The sequence below is a fragment of the Emys orbicularis genome, chromosome 4 (genome assembly GCF_028017835.1).
Source record: "Emys orbicularis isolate rEmyOrb1 chromosome 4, rEmyOrb1.hap1, whole genome shotgun sequence".
Lineage (NCBI taxonomy): Eukaryota > Metazoa > Chordata > Testudines > Emydidae > Emys > Emys orbicularis.
In genome coordinates this window covers 54,668,086-54,684,131 of record NC_088686.1, presented here as the reverse complement: position 1 = coordinate 54,684,131, position 16,046 = coordinate 54,668,086, and positions in this window count along the sequence as shown.

The following is a 16,046-nucleotide window of genomic DNA, read 5'->3' as shown; positions in this document are numbered from 1 at the left end:
TAAAATATGGCAATGACCCATTGAGCCGAATGCCTTGGCCAGATCTACAAAGACAATAGCAATTTCATCTCCCCAGCCTTTAGCTCCCTTAATTAAATTATTTAAAATAGATATATTTTCCTCACATCCAGTAACTGAAATAAATCCTTTTGGTCTATGGCATATTTTAATGTTAATCAGGTCACTAAAATATTCTAAGCCAAGATGATCTGATGGTAATATGTTTCCACAAGGAGAGATGAACAAGCTCTTCAGGCTCTTGAATTTTTAGAATTAAAATTGTCCTGTTTTCCTTTACATATACTGGAAATTGTAAATTTAAAAACCAAATATTAAAAATATTACTAATTATATTAGAATTTAAATTAAAAATACCCCAAAGTTCATTAACTGTATCTTGATCAGGACCAAGGGCACTAGTTTATGAACAGATTCTAATGCCTCTCGAACTTCATTGGTTGTTTTAGCCTCATCAAAAGATTATTATCTGCCCGCTCTCCTTTCAAGGGCCATATTACAGTACTACCATGTCCAACCTTATCCAAAATCTCTAAATAATAATTCTCAATCTCATCAGTGGAAATACAATAGTTAGCCCTATCTGGTTCTCCATAATAATACATGCCAATCTCTTTCTATCCTTTTCAAATAAAGTTTGATAAATTTAAAATGGCCTTTTTTGGTACCATCTCCCTACTCAAAGTAATATCCTCTTTCCTTCCTGGGTATTTTTATTTCCACTCCTATTATTTTCGGTCCTGGTGGCTAATGGTGGTGAGTGAACAGTTCTAGTTACTTGCACCAGGGATTTACACAACTCCTCCATCATATCCCAACCAACTAGAGTAGTCTGCATTCTACCCAAGCTACCTTTTATCTCTTCCAAAAATTTTAAAATCTGTTCTACATTCTTACCATTCCTAAATTCCTTAGAGAGGCTATTGATCTTAAAATGTTCCTTTAATAATTTAATCCTCTCACCTGGTGTTGAAACTTCCAATATGATTCCACCAAGTTGATTGTCTGAATCTTGAGCCACTTTCGTTAATTCTTTTTTAGCCTGTTTTTAAAGCCAAGCCTCTCTTCTTGTCTACAATCTCTTTGTTTTGTCTTCAGATCATTCTCATTAATATTCCTAGTTTCAGCATATTTAATCTCTAATTGAATTAGAAGTTCAATTTCCTCTGTTGTCCACATTTGAGAGTGAGAGTTGTTAACTTTCATCCTGACTTCTTTCCTCTCTTCATTCCTAGCTGGTGGGTGTTTATGCCAGGCATATTGACTCAATCCAGATCTAGTGTGGAATGCAGAACCATATGGAGGGAATAGGAAAAGCCTTTCTCTGGGCTGGATACTCCTTAGGAAGGCGCTTGGGGAAATGTCATGCAATATTGTGGCAACGGGGATGTTTACCACGTTTGCTTACCCCATACGACTCTTATGGCTGTACTTCTGTGTGTAGTATTAATGTGCTTTGCCCATTTGTCAAAAGTTGCTAAAATCTGAGGACAAGAGGAACAATTACAGTATTCTATGGGGTATTCTAAATAGAACAGAAAACCCCATCCTTATGCAAGCTGCTATTGTGTCTATTGTCCTCGGGGTTAAAAGAAGCATGTGTGAAATTATTAGTAAAACCAGTCTCAAGCAAATATGGGTCCTCTAATGTATCTAAATACTTGTAATAAAAATAGGCTTAGAAACATCCCATTTCAACTCATTAAAAAGATTATTAGTAAAAAAACAATATTAAAAAGGATGGGATTCTCATCTTGCAATACAAGCTGCAATACAAACTAGATCTGCTTCTCTGTACAGGACATATTCTTCCTCATCATGGATCTTCTATGCATGAAGAAGGTCCCCATGAACAGGTCCAACACTCTCCGTCAGACCCCTAACATATTTAACACGGCTGGTCAGGGGATCAAAGCCAGCAGTGGGACATTGTTAACCCAGTCCAGCGCCAATCCAGTATAAAGAACAGTATTAAATTTAAAAGATATAACCCATCACAGGGGGAATCTATCCCTTACCAGAGAGAAATACACATGCCTGGAGGAGGCTATTCTTGCCAGGGGACAGATTTAAATGGGTTGCCTTCCTCAGACCCTCTCCAAACTACAGGGGTGGTTAAGACAGTCATTGTTACTCCTGCCATTTACCTGCGCTTCATTGAATTTCTTCACTTTGACATTCAGAGCACTGGGCAGAAATCACATTGCATCAACACCCACTGCAGACCTTCATGATGCTTTGTTTTCATTAAACAGTCGGATCCCCCTGGTCTGCACCAGTTCTAAGTCAGCTGCTAGGCACCAGCTGAGGCGGAATGACAGTGCCCCTCAGCCCCATTGAGGGGGAGAGGTGAGCAACACCCACCACAGCTGGGACAATCCACAGGAAGGGCCCACCTTTTGTCAAGAGTTGCTGCCGCCCCCCAGGAGAGGGTGGTCCCTCACCCAGCTGCAGTTCGTGCCCAGCCCTTAGAACAAATCCTTATCCCAAAGTTATGGATCTGGCTTGCCTACTTCCCTTACCTACACTGTTCTAGCATGCCAGAGGCTGTTCACCTTGGAGACCTGCTGATGATATGGATACAGCTCACCATAAGATTTATATCAACTACCTTGGATTTTCAAGGAGTAGTCAGAGCTCATCAGATGCCAATGGAACCATGACACTTTCCAAGGCTTGGACCCCTCTCTCAGTTCAATTCCAATCCAGGGTGCCCTGACCTTCACAAAGAAAAGAGAACTTGTCCCCCTTTAGACCTAACGCCACCCTTGTAAAAGGCCACAAGAGCTTATGGGGGAAAGTGCAGTGGTGGTCATCTCTTTCAGCCCTGGGATGCTGGAAGAGCTACTGCCTGTGGGCTTTAACATTCACTGCCACAAAGCAGTGAGTCACTTGCTCACCAGGCCTTCCCAGCTGACCCTGGGCCAGTAATGATGCATCGCCTCAGTGTAAATACACCCAATAGGCCGGGGATATCTATGAGGTATTTCCCCAAACCTCCCAGAGATGGTGCGGGGGATCCATCATCCTGTGCCAGCTGACCTAACCCGCAGGGTGGAATTCTCCAGGCAGACTGTGCAGACCCCCACCTGTTTACCTCTTAACTGTTTCACACCCTACTCTCCCTTCAAAGTAGCAGGGATGAACAGATGGCTGGGATGGTGGCTCGGGTGAACATGCAAAGGAAGGCACAAAGGTAGCCCAGCGATAGACAAAGGCTAATGGAGGGGGCCACGTGTCCCCTTTCTGTGCCCAAGACCTCACTGCCAGGTCCCATTTTGCACACATCCAAGGTTGTTGGTATGGCTCCACCATAGCTGTGCTCAGGATTGAGAGGATGGGCCCCATCTTGAGGATGGGGGGCACCTCGGCAGGCCCCACCAGCCTTCCCCAGGAGAAAGGAGCAGGGTCTGCAGCACAGGAGATGGACTGATGGGGATAGCAGTCCCCCAGGTCTGGGTCATAACAGGGAAGGACAGTGGAAGAGAGGGTGGCCCATCAAGACCTCCTTCTCCCCACTTTCCTCACAGGCCCAGAAGAGGCCGGAAGAGAGGGTCCCCTTTGAGAATCTAGCCCCTATGGCCTAACTGCAATTTGTTCTCTGGAAAATCTCCTCCTAGATTTCTTATGTGCTATACTTCTTTGCATCCACATCCACATGCATCAGTGTCAGGCCAGTCATAATTTAGCCCCATATTTTTATTACAAGTACATTTTTTACTTTTAGAATTCTGAGATCAGAACTTTTCCAGAGGGGAAGAAAGGTTGCTCGGATGAGGTATTTTAAGTACTTACTGAACCAGTTTCAACTTAATATTATAGTGTAGTTTTATTTCTGCTTGACAAGTTTTTCTTAATTAACGTAGCTGACACTTGTTCAGAAAGAAAGATGTCTCTTTGCAAAGACTTCTGAGACAAGGAAAAAACCTTCAGTTAATATAATCTTCTCTGAAAGATCCCTGAACAGAGTTAATTATCCTTAATGCTGAGTTTAGAAACTTTACTGGAATTCCTTTAAACTGTGAAGACTGAAAACCAACAGACCGAGTCTCGGCTTGCTATGTTAACAACTAAGTGACACTTGCATCTTTTACAAACACATGGCCTGAGTTTTATCAATCACTGACCCTGAAGTCAATGGATTTACATCAGTAATACAGGCCTCAATGAGATCAGAATAAGGCCCTCATACAGCTATTTTGCATCTCTCCTGTGAGGCAATTATTTTTCACTCAATTTGTTATTAAACAGATTATTTCCATGCAGCTCACAAATTAGTAAAGATGTCAGTCAATAAGCTTAGGAAAATCTATATCTAACTGACTTTAATGAAATACTCATCTGACTGATATAAACAGTAATTTTATTAACAATGTCAATTTACTATTAAACAATTTAGGCATTATGGACAATGATAGCTTTTACCAAGTTCAGAGGCAGTTATCAGTAAGCTTCAGGAAACCGATGATTCTTCAGTTCACAGGAGACATCCTGCATTTAAGAACCAAAGATATGGACTCTCCTCTGAAAAGAGAATGATATAGTATAATAAAAATTGTGGTCTCTCAGCCTCAAACTATTCCATCTATGCATTAGTTAGGCCCCCTAGTTAAGCATGTGTCTTAATGTACTAATTGAGCGAGCTACATCTATTTTTATTTCTTAATAGTAGTACAAATTCTAGTTTATCAGCTTGCTCTATACTGCTTTGCTGTTTTGGTTTAGATTACAAATTTACATAATGCTTTTCACACTGTTCCAGTTAAATTTCATACATGAAATATATCAAATGAGATGTCATCCTTGGAGTTCACCTAAGTAAAATTTCAGTTGGTTTAAACGTGCAATTTTTTCCCATGATGAAACTAAATAGGATCAGGTAGAAGCAGTAGTGTATAGAGATTAGTTCAGGCAATCAGAGTAAAGAAACAATGCCATGTGATTTAAGTATTCCATCACACAGCTTGCATATCAAATCATGAATATCAAACACACATAGGAATACTCACAATGAATAGTGCACAAGCATTACACAGGCTGAAATTTGTTTGCACAAAATATTTGTGGAGCAATGTAAGATCCTGATTTTACTATTATGGTTTGAATCTGATTCAGAATAGATATTAAGGTCCACCCTCTTGGATCACATTGCACAATAGGAGTTGTAAGTAAAAACCTAATGTTTAAACAAATTGTTTTATGGACAATTCATGAACAGGAAAAAGGGCTAAATTCTTTGCCTTAGGCATAAAAGATTTGGGCTTTGTCCACCAAGAAGCAGTTTTACACAAACAAAGTCATTAATTTATAACTAGTTATACTTTTTTCTCCACTCAGACAACTCATCTCATACTGAGATAATCTTTTGACGGCAAATAATAAAACTACGTGGACAGAAATCTGAAAATAGTACTGGTTGAATAATACTAGCCAATTTATATGTCAAATTTTAGCATTTTTCATCAATTAAATAAAATTCTTAATACAAAAGCTTATCTCTTTGCACATTTATTTTCACCAAAATATTTGGTCTGCATTATGTAAATTTTCCTAATAGCTATCGTGACCTATTACTCTTTGCTTGAGGGGGTTTTTTAAGGGAAAAAGCCTATCTTTATGAATGCAACAATTGGATGAATGAAATGGTAGAATTGTAATAACTTTTCTCTCCAGTTTGTTTTATGACTAATTTTAGATCACCTTAACTTTTTATTCTTACTCATTTCCCATTCTTCTCATGTACTTGTATTTCTGCTCTGAGGAATAACAGACTGTAATGTTGTGTATAAACCCTGCACTAAAACTGAAGGGAAAATAGAGCAACTCAGAGTCCAGCTGTACCTGCAGAGCATGCTACAGTTGCAGATGGAGCTCAAAAGAGAAGCCAGACAGCTCAGAAGGTGACTAACAAGGCAGGGAGAAGGACCTGCCCTGGAAGCTCCTGAGAAGGGATGCCGCAGAATCCTCTCTTTGAAAAGAGGAGCCTTCCTGCTGGGCCCAGACAGACTGAAGGTGGAGTTAGTACCTTTTGCTACAGACTGTGAAACTTGGACAACAGAGTCGGTGGTAGGAAGCAACTCAGGGAGGAAGCCTTAAGGTCCTCCTGAGTGCCAACCCTATGACAACCTAGGCTAGAGCCTGGTGGAGTGGCAGGGCCCTGGCTCCCCTACCAATCCCTTCTGCACCAAGAAAGTACTGACCCCCTAACCACAAGGCAATGCTTCCAACAAGCACCAGCTATCACACAGACACTAAACTGATCTCATTTTAAGCAGCGAATTTACCCATGAGCCAAAGATAATGCTAGTGCATAACCCTCCATTAGTTAATTCAACAAGTATTTTGTTATTGCCTTTTTTTGGACAATTAATATTCCCAAATTACTTCTTTTTCTAAAAATATGTTATATGTATACAGTAGCCATTATTTTTAATTAGTATTTACATCATTCAGTGAGGCTGTGGCAATGGTGCCAAAAGACATCACCTACCTATAAAAGAGAGAGGCTGTAAAAGATTACCCTAGAATTCTGATAGAAGGTCAAAAGATCATTCAGCCAAAATCATTATAAGACAACCCTGATACTGGTGTGGCCAGTGGGATGGACAAACCTGAGAAATGTACATAAATAACAAAATATTTTCACTTTTACCGTTAGAACCTGTCGGAGGCTGTGACCCTAAGCAGACTTTCCCAATGAGTCCCTTACATTTTCTCCACATAGTTTCAGCCTGGACTGGCAAGAGAGCCTTTCAAATAAACAAAATTATGAGATCAAATGAAATTTTCATACTCTACATGTCCTTTTCTCCTCAGGTGCCCCTACTGGGATGGAGTATTTCCAATGCTTCTCTGCCATGTACAGCAAGAGTCCAAACAGTTGAGTTTGGTTTCATTCTTCTTGGCCCTGAGAGAGGTAAGTACATTCTCCCTACCAGTGTCTCATCTGTTATGAGCGAAAAGGCAGGTTATATTCTGCCATTCTTCATAGAACTTGTCCTGGTTGGCTGAGAGAAAGGGGAGCCCTTTTCTACCCTAGGCTTCAAGGCTTCTAGTACTGGACTTTAAAAAAGACCAGTTGCCTGTTTTTGTTTTCCAGACACCAATTACTTCCCCAGCACCTCTTTGCCATTCTCTGGATCTCTGTCTGCTGCAGAACTCCTGGAATAGCATAGCCTAGCACTCAAGACTTCCCCTTCTGGCCTTAAGGGTCAATATACCCATTTACAGAGCTCAAATTGAACATTCCAGTCAGACATTAATGCCGAAATGATGAGTTCTAAAACTCAGATGACATTACAGTACATTAGAGGTGTCTACGCCACATATATTCTTTGGATTGCTTTTTTTAGTTGCACAGGTTACTGTTTGACATGACTGGCAGAGTTACAGTATGGAGAGTGGTATCATTTTTAATTTTGCAAGAAGTGGTGACATTTAATTACTTAGATGTGTCACTCAGTAAAGAAGTGGCATGACTAAATGTCAGAATAGTGGTTTTCAGGACAAAATGTAAAGATGCACAACAGTTATAGTTAACTAAAATGCCAGCTAGCATCTCAGTATACAGTTTTTGCCAGTGGAAAAGGTGCCATTCACAGAAATATTCTGGAATGACACATTGTGGAAATAATATTTTTTTTTCCTATGTAGAGAGACGGATATTACTTGTGCAATTTGGAACCTTGCACCTATGCTTGTTTTTCTGCTCTGTTCTATTCTTGTCCTATACTCATTGCCATAGTATCTGCACATTTGACTACTGTTGTTGGGTGGCTACCTTCATTTTTTAAAGGACACAAAGCGTTTATCTGATTTTTTCATTAATAAAGGCATAGTCTATGGGAAAACAACAAAGCTGTGAAAAAAGCAGTAGGTACAGTGCACTGTGAACTGCATATAAAATGGTTGCCTTTCTCTACTAAGCTCAGAACAGAAAGATGTAGTACAGACTAAATAAAAACATAATAGCTGAGTACACCCGGCACACACACATCTAATAAAGTCGCTCTCTGCTAACAAACACATCAAACCCAACTCTAATAATCTCTACTCGAACATCAACTCGTTATAAATCATACTGTGATTAATTCCTAAAGGATAATGTATATTTTATTGTGCCTATTTCTGATTGGTGAATGCTCTGCTACCTTCAGGGATGCTATAAATTCAGCATTACAAATTAGAGCACCAGAGAGGAGAGGAATGGCTGAATATTTCCTTTTTCTAACGAACGAATTCTCACCACTAAAATCCTTCTGACCACCATCATCAGCTGAAGGAGAAAGAGGAAGAGAAAATCCCAGAGTTAGTCCTAAATGCACATTCTCTCAAGTGACTACATAAATTTGCTTGCTATCACGTTAACATGGACATCTCCCACCTTCGTCAAACCTCAGCTCATCCCCTTAGGCATCTCACATAAGATACAGTATAATAATGGTTTAGGTTAGTTAAGCATCCAACGCTCTTTTAGAGTTGGTTGAGGATCAATTTTTCATTTTTTAAAATAGCTGAACCTTTGTCCCTGTGACTTATGTTATTTTTCTTCTGAACATTCAAGAACTTCAGCTGTCTCAATAAGCTTTCCATGCCTCTCATCGATCATTCAAGATGAAAGAAAAAGGAAAAACTCAAAAGAATGAGTTATAAATACTGCAGTTCCATCATCTTTTAAGTCTCTTCACTAATAATCAACCCTACAGATACCTTTACTTTGAAGTTTGCTGTTTGTTACTCAATACAAGGCAACACGCTTCACACATATGAAGGCACTATCCTATTTCTGTTTTTTCCTTATTGCAGAAGATACCATTTTTCCTATGAGAAGAAAGAGTTAAAAGCCCAAGTAAGTAAACTACAGTTCTATTCCAGTTGGTCTCACAAGTTGAAAGAAATCCAAACAAAGTCTGAATGCCACTGATATTTCTACTAGGACAATAATAATACTGCAAATAATTGCACTTTTGATAATATCCAATTGCTTTGATTTGTTACAGTGTCATAAATAATGGAATTTAGTATGGGAAAGTGGATCAGCTCTTAGTGGCTGAAAATTAAATGTTTTCTGGTTTTCCTGAATTCCCTGAGTTGAAGCTCTATGAAGTGAACTGATTTTCACTGTTTTATATAGGCTTGCCATTATTTTACTAATTTTATTCCCAAACCCTTCAAAAATAAATATTTCTTTACTACCTACAAGAAAATATAGCTGTGATGCTAAGATGTTCTCCCCTCCTAGGATAAAGATTTAAAAAATGTCTGTAGCTGTGTTGTTGTAGCCATGTTGTCTCCAGTGTTGTAGCCATGTTGGTCCCAGGATATGAGAAACAAGGTGGGTGAGGTAATATCTTTTCTTGGACCAACTTCTGTTGGTGAGAGAGACAAGCTTTTGAGCTTCACAACGCTCTTGTTCAGGTCCTCGAGAAGCATCACTGTCTTTTCTGCAATAGGTTTCAAACCTGCAAACACTGTTTGTGTAGTGAGTACAACTACCTACATAGGCACTTACTTGGCTTCTATCACCATAATGAATTTATCTTTACAACACACCTATTATCCCATTTTATAGCTGGAAAACTGAAACAGCATTAAAGTGATTTATTAAGGTCACACAGGAAGTCAATTACAGAGCCAGGAATTGAACCCACCTCCTTTGAGTTACAGTCCAGTGCCTTAATCACAAGACCATTCTTCACAGCACAGCACAGTGCATTACAATATAATTTCCATACAGTAAAACTCTCTAATTACATTATTTAGATAATTCACATACATGGATTTAAGTCTTTAAATCCTGGTTAATCAGTCAGGTCCTGTTCCTACCCCCAGATGTATGTGTGTCTCCTGGGCGGTGCTTACTTCCTCAGATTACATTGACGTCAATGGGAGCTGTGAGCGCTTAGTCCCTTGTAGGAATGGGTCTTCAATTCTGTAAGATCAGGTCTTGTGTAAACACTCGTGTGATACATGGATGCTACGTTTTCCTAATGGGTTTTTATGTGTGCAGTTAACCTCATCTTGATAATTTTGGAATACTCTATTTTCTGTCCAGATAAAATTGACTTCTGTTTATATCTGCTCAGTTCTAATATGAAGTAATAAATACCATATAGACAATTTCCCCAAGTACTTACTGAGATTCATTTAGATCAATGACTAGGTAGTCAGCCCTTGACACTACTCTTTTTATGATTTTTTGGGTATGTATCTGGCAATATTTTAAGTATATTTTTCATAAAGCTGATTAAAAAGATGGTTAGTCAAAGCATGTTGTCACATGCTGTAGATTATCATACAAAATAAAACACTGTTGTATCATAGAGACATTATTAGACCTGCAAAAAATACTTTACTATGTGTTATTTACCTTTTAAAGCCAATAATGACCTGGTTGAGAAACAAGCTACCCACAGAAATATCATCTCCGATATGTACCTACATACATGCAACCCACACACTTCTCCTATGACCTGATGTATTATATCTGAATTTCTGTTCAAACGTTCACTGCATCATTTATTCTTTTCCACAAGTATCCTAATTACTAATGACAGAAAGCATAGTAAATATGTAACAGATGACTGAAGGTAATGAAATCAATCTACTTTCTTCCGATGATCTGTATAGAATCATTTCTGCTGATACCTTGCAGTGTCTGACCTTTTAAACTGACAGGATATTCACCACTGAAGCTTTTTAAAGACAGCTATCTCACCTCAGAAAAGTGGAAGCCAGACATCTAAGACCAACTTATTTGTCTGTGAATCAAACTGTCATTTTCGTTCTGGCAGTGTCTGTTATCGCATCTGGACAAGCAATTATTCTTTAGGTTAGGTTCATACAACCTTGAATTTTTAGGAAAGTCCTTGAGAGTTAATGCAGCCACTTTACACAGCCACAGTTAATGTATATAAGTGAATTATACAGAATCTTGGCAGCTAGTGCTGATAATAAACATTTAATTTACAACCCATACAATTCTTTTAACTTTGCAAAGTGCTTCATGTATCCATCCGTTTCTTCTGATTTATTAAAAACTCTATTTAGCTCTCATTGCATTTAGGTAAATGGCAGTACACACTTGGCGCATTCTGGGGTCCAATCCAGACCAGTGAGGGGTAGTCACCACCTGCCCTGAAACCTGGGGGCCTCACAAAGCTTTTCTGTTGTGGTTCCCAGCCTGGGCCACTCACGAACAGCCAAATGGGATGCAGGTCACACCCTGAGTTTCTGTCCTGGTCCAGCAACTCTTACCCCAGCAGCCTGTCAGCAATACACCAGTCACATTCTGGCTTCAGCCAGCCTTGGATCAGGGCCGGCTCTAGGATTTCTGCCGCCCAAAGCAAAAACAATTTTGGCCGCCCCCCCCGCCCGTTTTTTAATTACCCCACCCCCGGCCCCGCCTCAACTCCGCCCCTTCCCCAAATCCCCAGCCCTGCCTCCTCCCCCCAGGCTCTCAAGCCTAGGAGGGAGGGGGAGAAGCGGCGCTCGCGCCGCGGCCACCTGGGATCTCCCCCTCCCTCCCTCCCTCCCTCCCAGGTTTGAGAGCCTGGGAGGGAGGGGGAGACTCTGAGTGGCCGCGGCGCGGGCCCCGCTTCTCCCCCTCCCTCCCAGGCTCTCAAGCCTGGGGGGGAGGGAGCAGCGGCGCGCGAAATGGCCACTTGGGATCTCCCCCTCCCAGGTTTGAGAGCCTGGGAGGGAGGGGGAGACTCCGAGTGGCCGCGGCGCGAGCCCCGCTTCTCCCCCTCCCTCCCAGGTTTGAGAGCCTGGGAGGGAGGGGGAGCAGCGGCGCACCAAACGGCTGTTTCGCGCGCTGCGGCCGCTCGGGATCTCCCCCTCCCTCCCAGGTTTGAGAGCCTGGGAGGGAGGGGGAGACCCCGAGCGGCTGCGGCGCGCGAAACAGCCGATTCGCGCGTCGCTGCTCCCCCTCCCTCCCAGGCTTGAGAGCCTGGGAGGGAGGGCGAGAAGCGGCGGCCGGGGCACATTTTTAGGGGCGGCATTCTGGCGCCGGCCATGCCGCCCCTAAAAATGTGCCGCCCCAAGCACCAGCTTGTTTTGCTGGTGCCTAAAGCCGGCCCTGCCTTGGATACTACTTCCAGGCTTACCCCAACACACTCTCAGTCCTGAATTTTCCCAAAACATGTGTTCTGCACTGTCCAGTCCCTCCTGGATATTTCAGATATTAAAGGTCTGTTGCTCCTGGAAAGGCTCAATATTCAACAGTTTGCTCCTTTAACTGGAGTTACCAAACAGTTCAGTTTAAACACAATACTGATTAGTTTAGTTTAAAAATAAAACAAGTTTATTTAACTACAAAGAGAGAGATTTTGCGTACAAGAACAAGGTATTAAAGTCACAAATTGTTACAAGAGAAATAAAGATAAAACACTTTCTAGTAGCTAAAACTTAACAAGCTAAACATGGTTCAATGTAAAATCCTTACCACATGTTCCCAGCAACATGGCTGACCAAATTCTCAGATCAGGATCTCCCCTAGAGTCAAAGGGCTGGTTCCTTTGTCTTCTCAGGTAGAAGAGAGAGAGAGAGAATATGCATGTGTGAGTCTGGGGTAGTTTTGCCCCTCATTTTTATAGTCCAGTCACACTGTGAAATGCATTTTCCTGAGGGTTACCTCTAGATAAAGTTCATCCCATCTGGTAGGAAGGAGACATGGAGTTTCATGATGAAAGAGGTTCCATGTTGTTTGCTCAAATGCAGATCGCTTTGTTCCCATCCCCTTTGTTACCAAAGAATGGCCACTTGCCAGGTGATTGGCAATCAACTTTGGTGACACCTGGCTTGAGGTGTCAGCTTGTCCTTTGTCTTTGAGAAACCAGTTTACCCACTCCCCAGACTTGTCTTGTAAACACATTGTAGTCATAATTTCAGTTTAAATTCATAACTCTTAATATGCATTTTGTACATATATTACACAAGAATATTAATGACCAGTGAGTTATTAGTTTCTAAATGATACCTTGCAAGGCATATTTTGTACAAAGATTATTACAATAGTGTGTAGGGTGTGGATATAGGGGTACTTTCAGTCACAGCTGAACAGAACGAGAGCCAGGGCTAGAGCATGAGCAACTCATGATTAGGTAGCGACAAATCAAAACTTTCATTATGTTCCCCTATTTCAGGATTAAAAATTGACTCAGTAAGCAGACAATGAAATGATGTGGATCTCTCTCCCTTCCCCAATTTATTGTATACTTCTGACTGAGAACCAGAAACTCATTACATTGCACAGAGAAGTGGTTAGATCATTTATACCCATTGCACTGGGCCAAACCACAAAAAAAAAATCACCTACCAGCATAAGCACCATACACTGCATTATATACGCAACAAACATAATTCAAAATGGAGAGTCTCAACCAAGCTGCTGAATAATCAAAATCAATCTAGAATGGAACATTTTCAGGCGAATGCATTCAGAGATTGAAAACAGTCTCTGAACAACTTAAATAATGTATAAAGAATATAGCACTGAATTGCACTCTGAAATAGAAATCTGCCAGATCCAAATGGCTTTTACCTTCTTTTATCTGGGGGAGTCATGAAATGATGGTTGCATGTAATTAGATTACTGATTATCTATCGCTATTTAGGGCAGGAAATTCATACCCAAATAGTTTTTGCAGGTTGCTTTTTTTTTCTTAATTAAACTTGTGGAAAACCTACATATACGTGAAAACATATTCACACACATGTATAATATCTGCATTAAATGTGAGCCTGAAAGCTTGTTTCCTGCCAGAGCCTGAGTTCAGGGCTCTGTGTTTTTCTTAGAACAACAGTGATTAACAAATAAAGAAAATAGTTTCTACGCTGTCCATTGTGTTGATGTCATCAAAGTATTGCTGGAAAAAACATGGCTCTGACATCTATGTAAAGAAAATATTTTAAAATGTGAGTGTGACATAATCTGTGGAATTTGTGAGTAAATTAGACCACTGATGGTAGGTTACAAATATTAAGCTCCTGGAATTGCCCTGCTCCTATCTCCTTCCATCTCTAGAGTTTGACTTTAAAAATATATATATCAATTTTCAATTTATTTGGGGGAATTTCTTGTTATTTTGTTTTATACATTCCCTTTAGGGGTCGGGTCTTGCCCCCAGGGTTTGGGAGGCACTGGAGGGGGTTTGGGTCGTGCCCCTAGGGAGGTGGGAGACTTGCGGGGTGGTTGGGTCCTACCCCCAGGAGGCCATGGGGGTGCAGAGCGAGCCTTCCCTGCACTCACTCTGCAGTGGTGGCTCCTGTCCCTCAGGGCTGGACAGAGGGAGAGCCAGGCCAAATCTAAGCAGTGCCAGGTCGCAATGCCCAGAGCGAGGAGCTGGGCTCAGCCCTGCAGGACAGGAGCTGTCGCTGTGGGTGATTTTTTTATTTTATGTCATGTTAAGCATTGTCTTTCACTTTATTTTGCATTATTTCACATTTGCAAAAAACACAGGGCTCTATCCATGCTCCTCGGCTCCTCTCTTCCCCACCCCCTCAGCTCCTAACTTCGACCCTGTTCCCCTTCATCTGCTCCTGTCCCTCACCCTCACATGTGCTCTCCCCTCCACCTATGCTCCCCCCTCCAAAACTCTTGCCCTCCCCACGCTGCTTCTCTCTCTGCTCACTTCTGTGCTCCTATTCTCCTGACCATTTGTCTTTTGCTTCCTTCCCTCTGCTCCTGAGTCTGTGAACCCCATCCTAGCTCATGTACCTAACTCTCCTCCCAGACTCCTATCCCCCCTCTCTTAAGCCCTGTATCTCTTTACCTGTCCCTCACTCCCCACTGCTTTCAAGTCAGGCACTCCTCCTCAATGTTGCCTGCAGACAGAGCATTAAGAGCACAAAAGAAACAGTCTCCCTTCTCTCATTTCCTATGCCTGGTGCCACAGCAACCAGCCGTAGTGAGGAGGAGCAATTGCAGAGAAAGTCCTGCTCAGCCCCTGATGGAGCATGCTCAGTCACTCTGTGGGGGTACATGGGCAGCCTGGTTGCAAGGGTTGCCACCTGTCCAGGTTTCCTCAGGACCAGCCCTTTTTCGAGGCAGCTGTCCTGAGACATATGTGAGAGTACTCAGTACACACTGCCAGCTGTTCAGTTTTATGGGCTCAGGATCAGCTCGGTTGTCAGTTTTTTGTAACTCAGAGTGGCAACCCTACTGATTGCACATAGGAAGCTGTGAGGGGCTGGAGCATGTTCAGTACAGATGGAATCTTCGTAGAACTTAGGTGCCAAATTCTACCAAGCCTCTACTTAGCCTCTGACAAGTATGAGTTTCAGTCTTATAATTTTTCCATATTCGCATGAATTTTCATGAGGATGGTAAAAGGCACATATCTAACATTAGGGGGACTATCCTGTCTAATTTCAAGACCTTGCTCCAAAGCATGGATGTGCTACTGTTTCGCGACCACTTATATGAAGATTTTTAACATGGGCAAAACAACATAGTTTTTCCTAACTATGTTCTAGGAAATGGCTGGACTATTAACTGAATCTTAAAAACAACAACAACAACAAAAACCACACACACCCAGCATGGAAAATTTCAGCCCAAGTGGTTAAAGTTTTGCAAAGCTATAAGCAACTGAAAACAGGGTCCTAGAATGTGAAGTATCAGGCAACCTTAACTTTTACCTGTGCTGCCCATAGTGAAATAAGCCAAGAGCAAGCTTCGTAGCAGATAAAAAAAGTTATTAGTCTAATTTCCCTCTGTGAATAAACATCAAAAATAATGTTTGTTATGTTTCTATCATTCTCTCCTATTCTCAGATAGGCCACACACTCCACCTTCCATGGTTTTCAGAGGAACACTTTCTTCACCCTCAATGCCCTATATCACAGAAAGTTTCCTAGGCTAATTAGGGCTATATGAGTCTCTCTTTATATCCTATCAATGTTACTTTATGCTCTGCTACAAAGATCACTGCAGAGTGTTTTTCTGCCTACGCAGCATACTCTGCACTAGGGGAAGGTTATCCCATAACTGCCTACTTAAGAGTTTCTTATACTTTCCTCTGAAG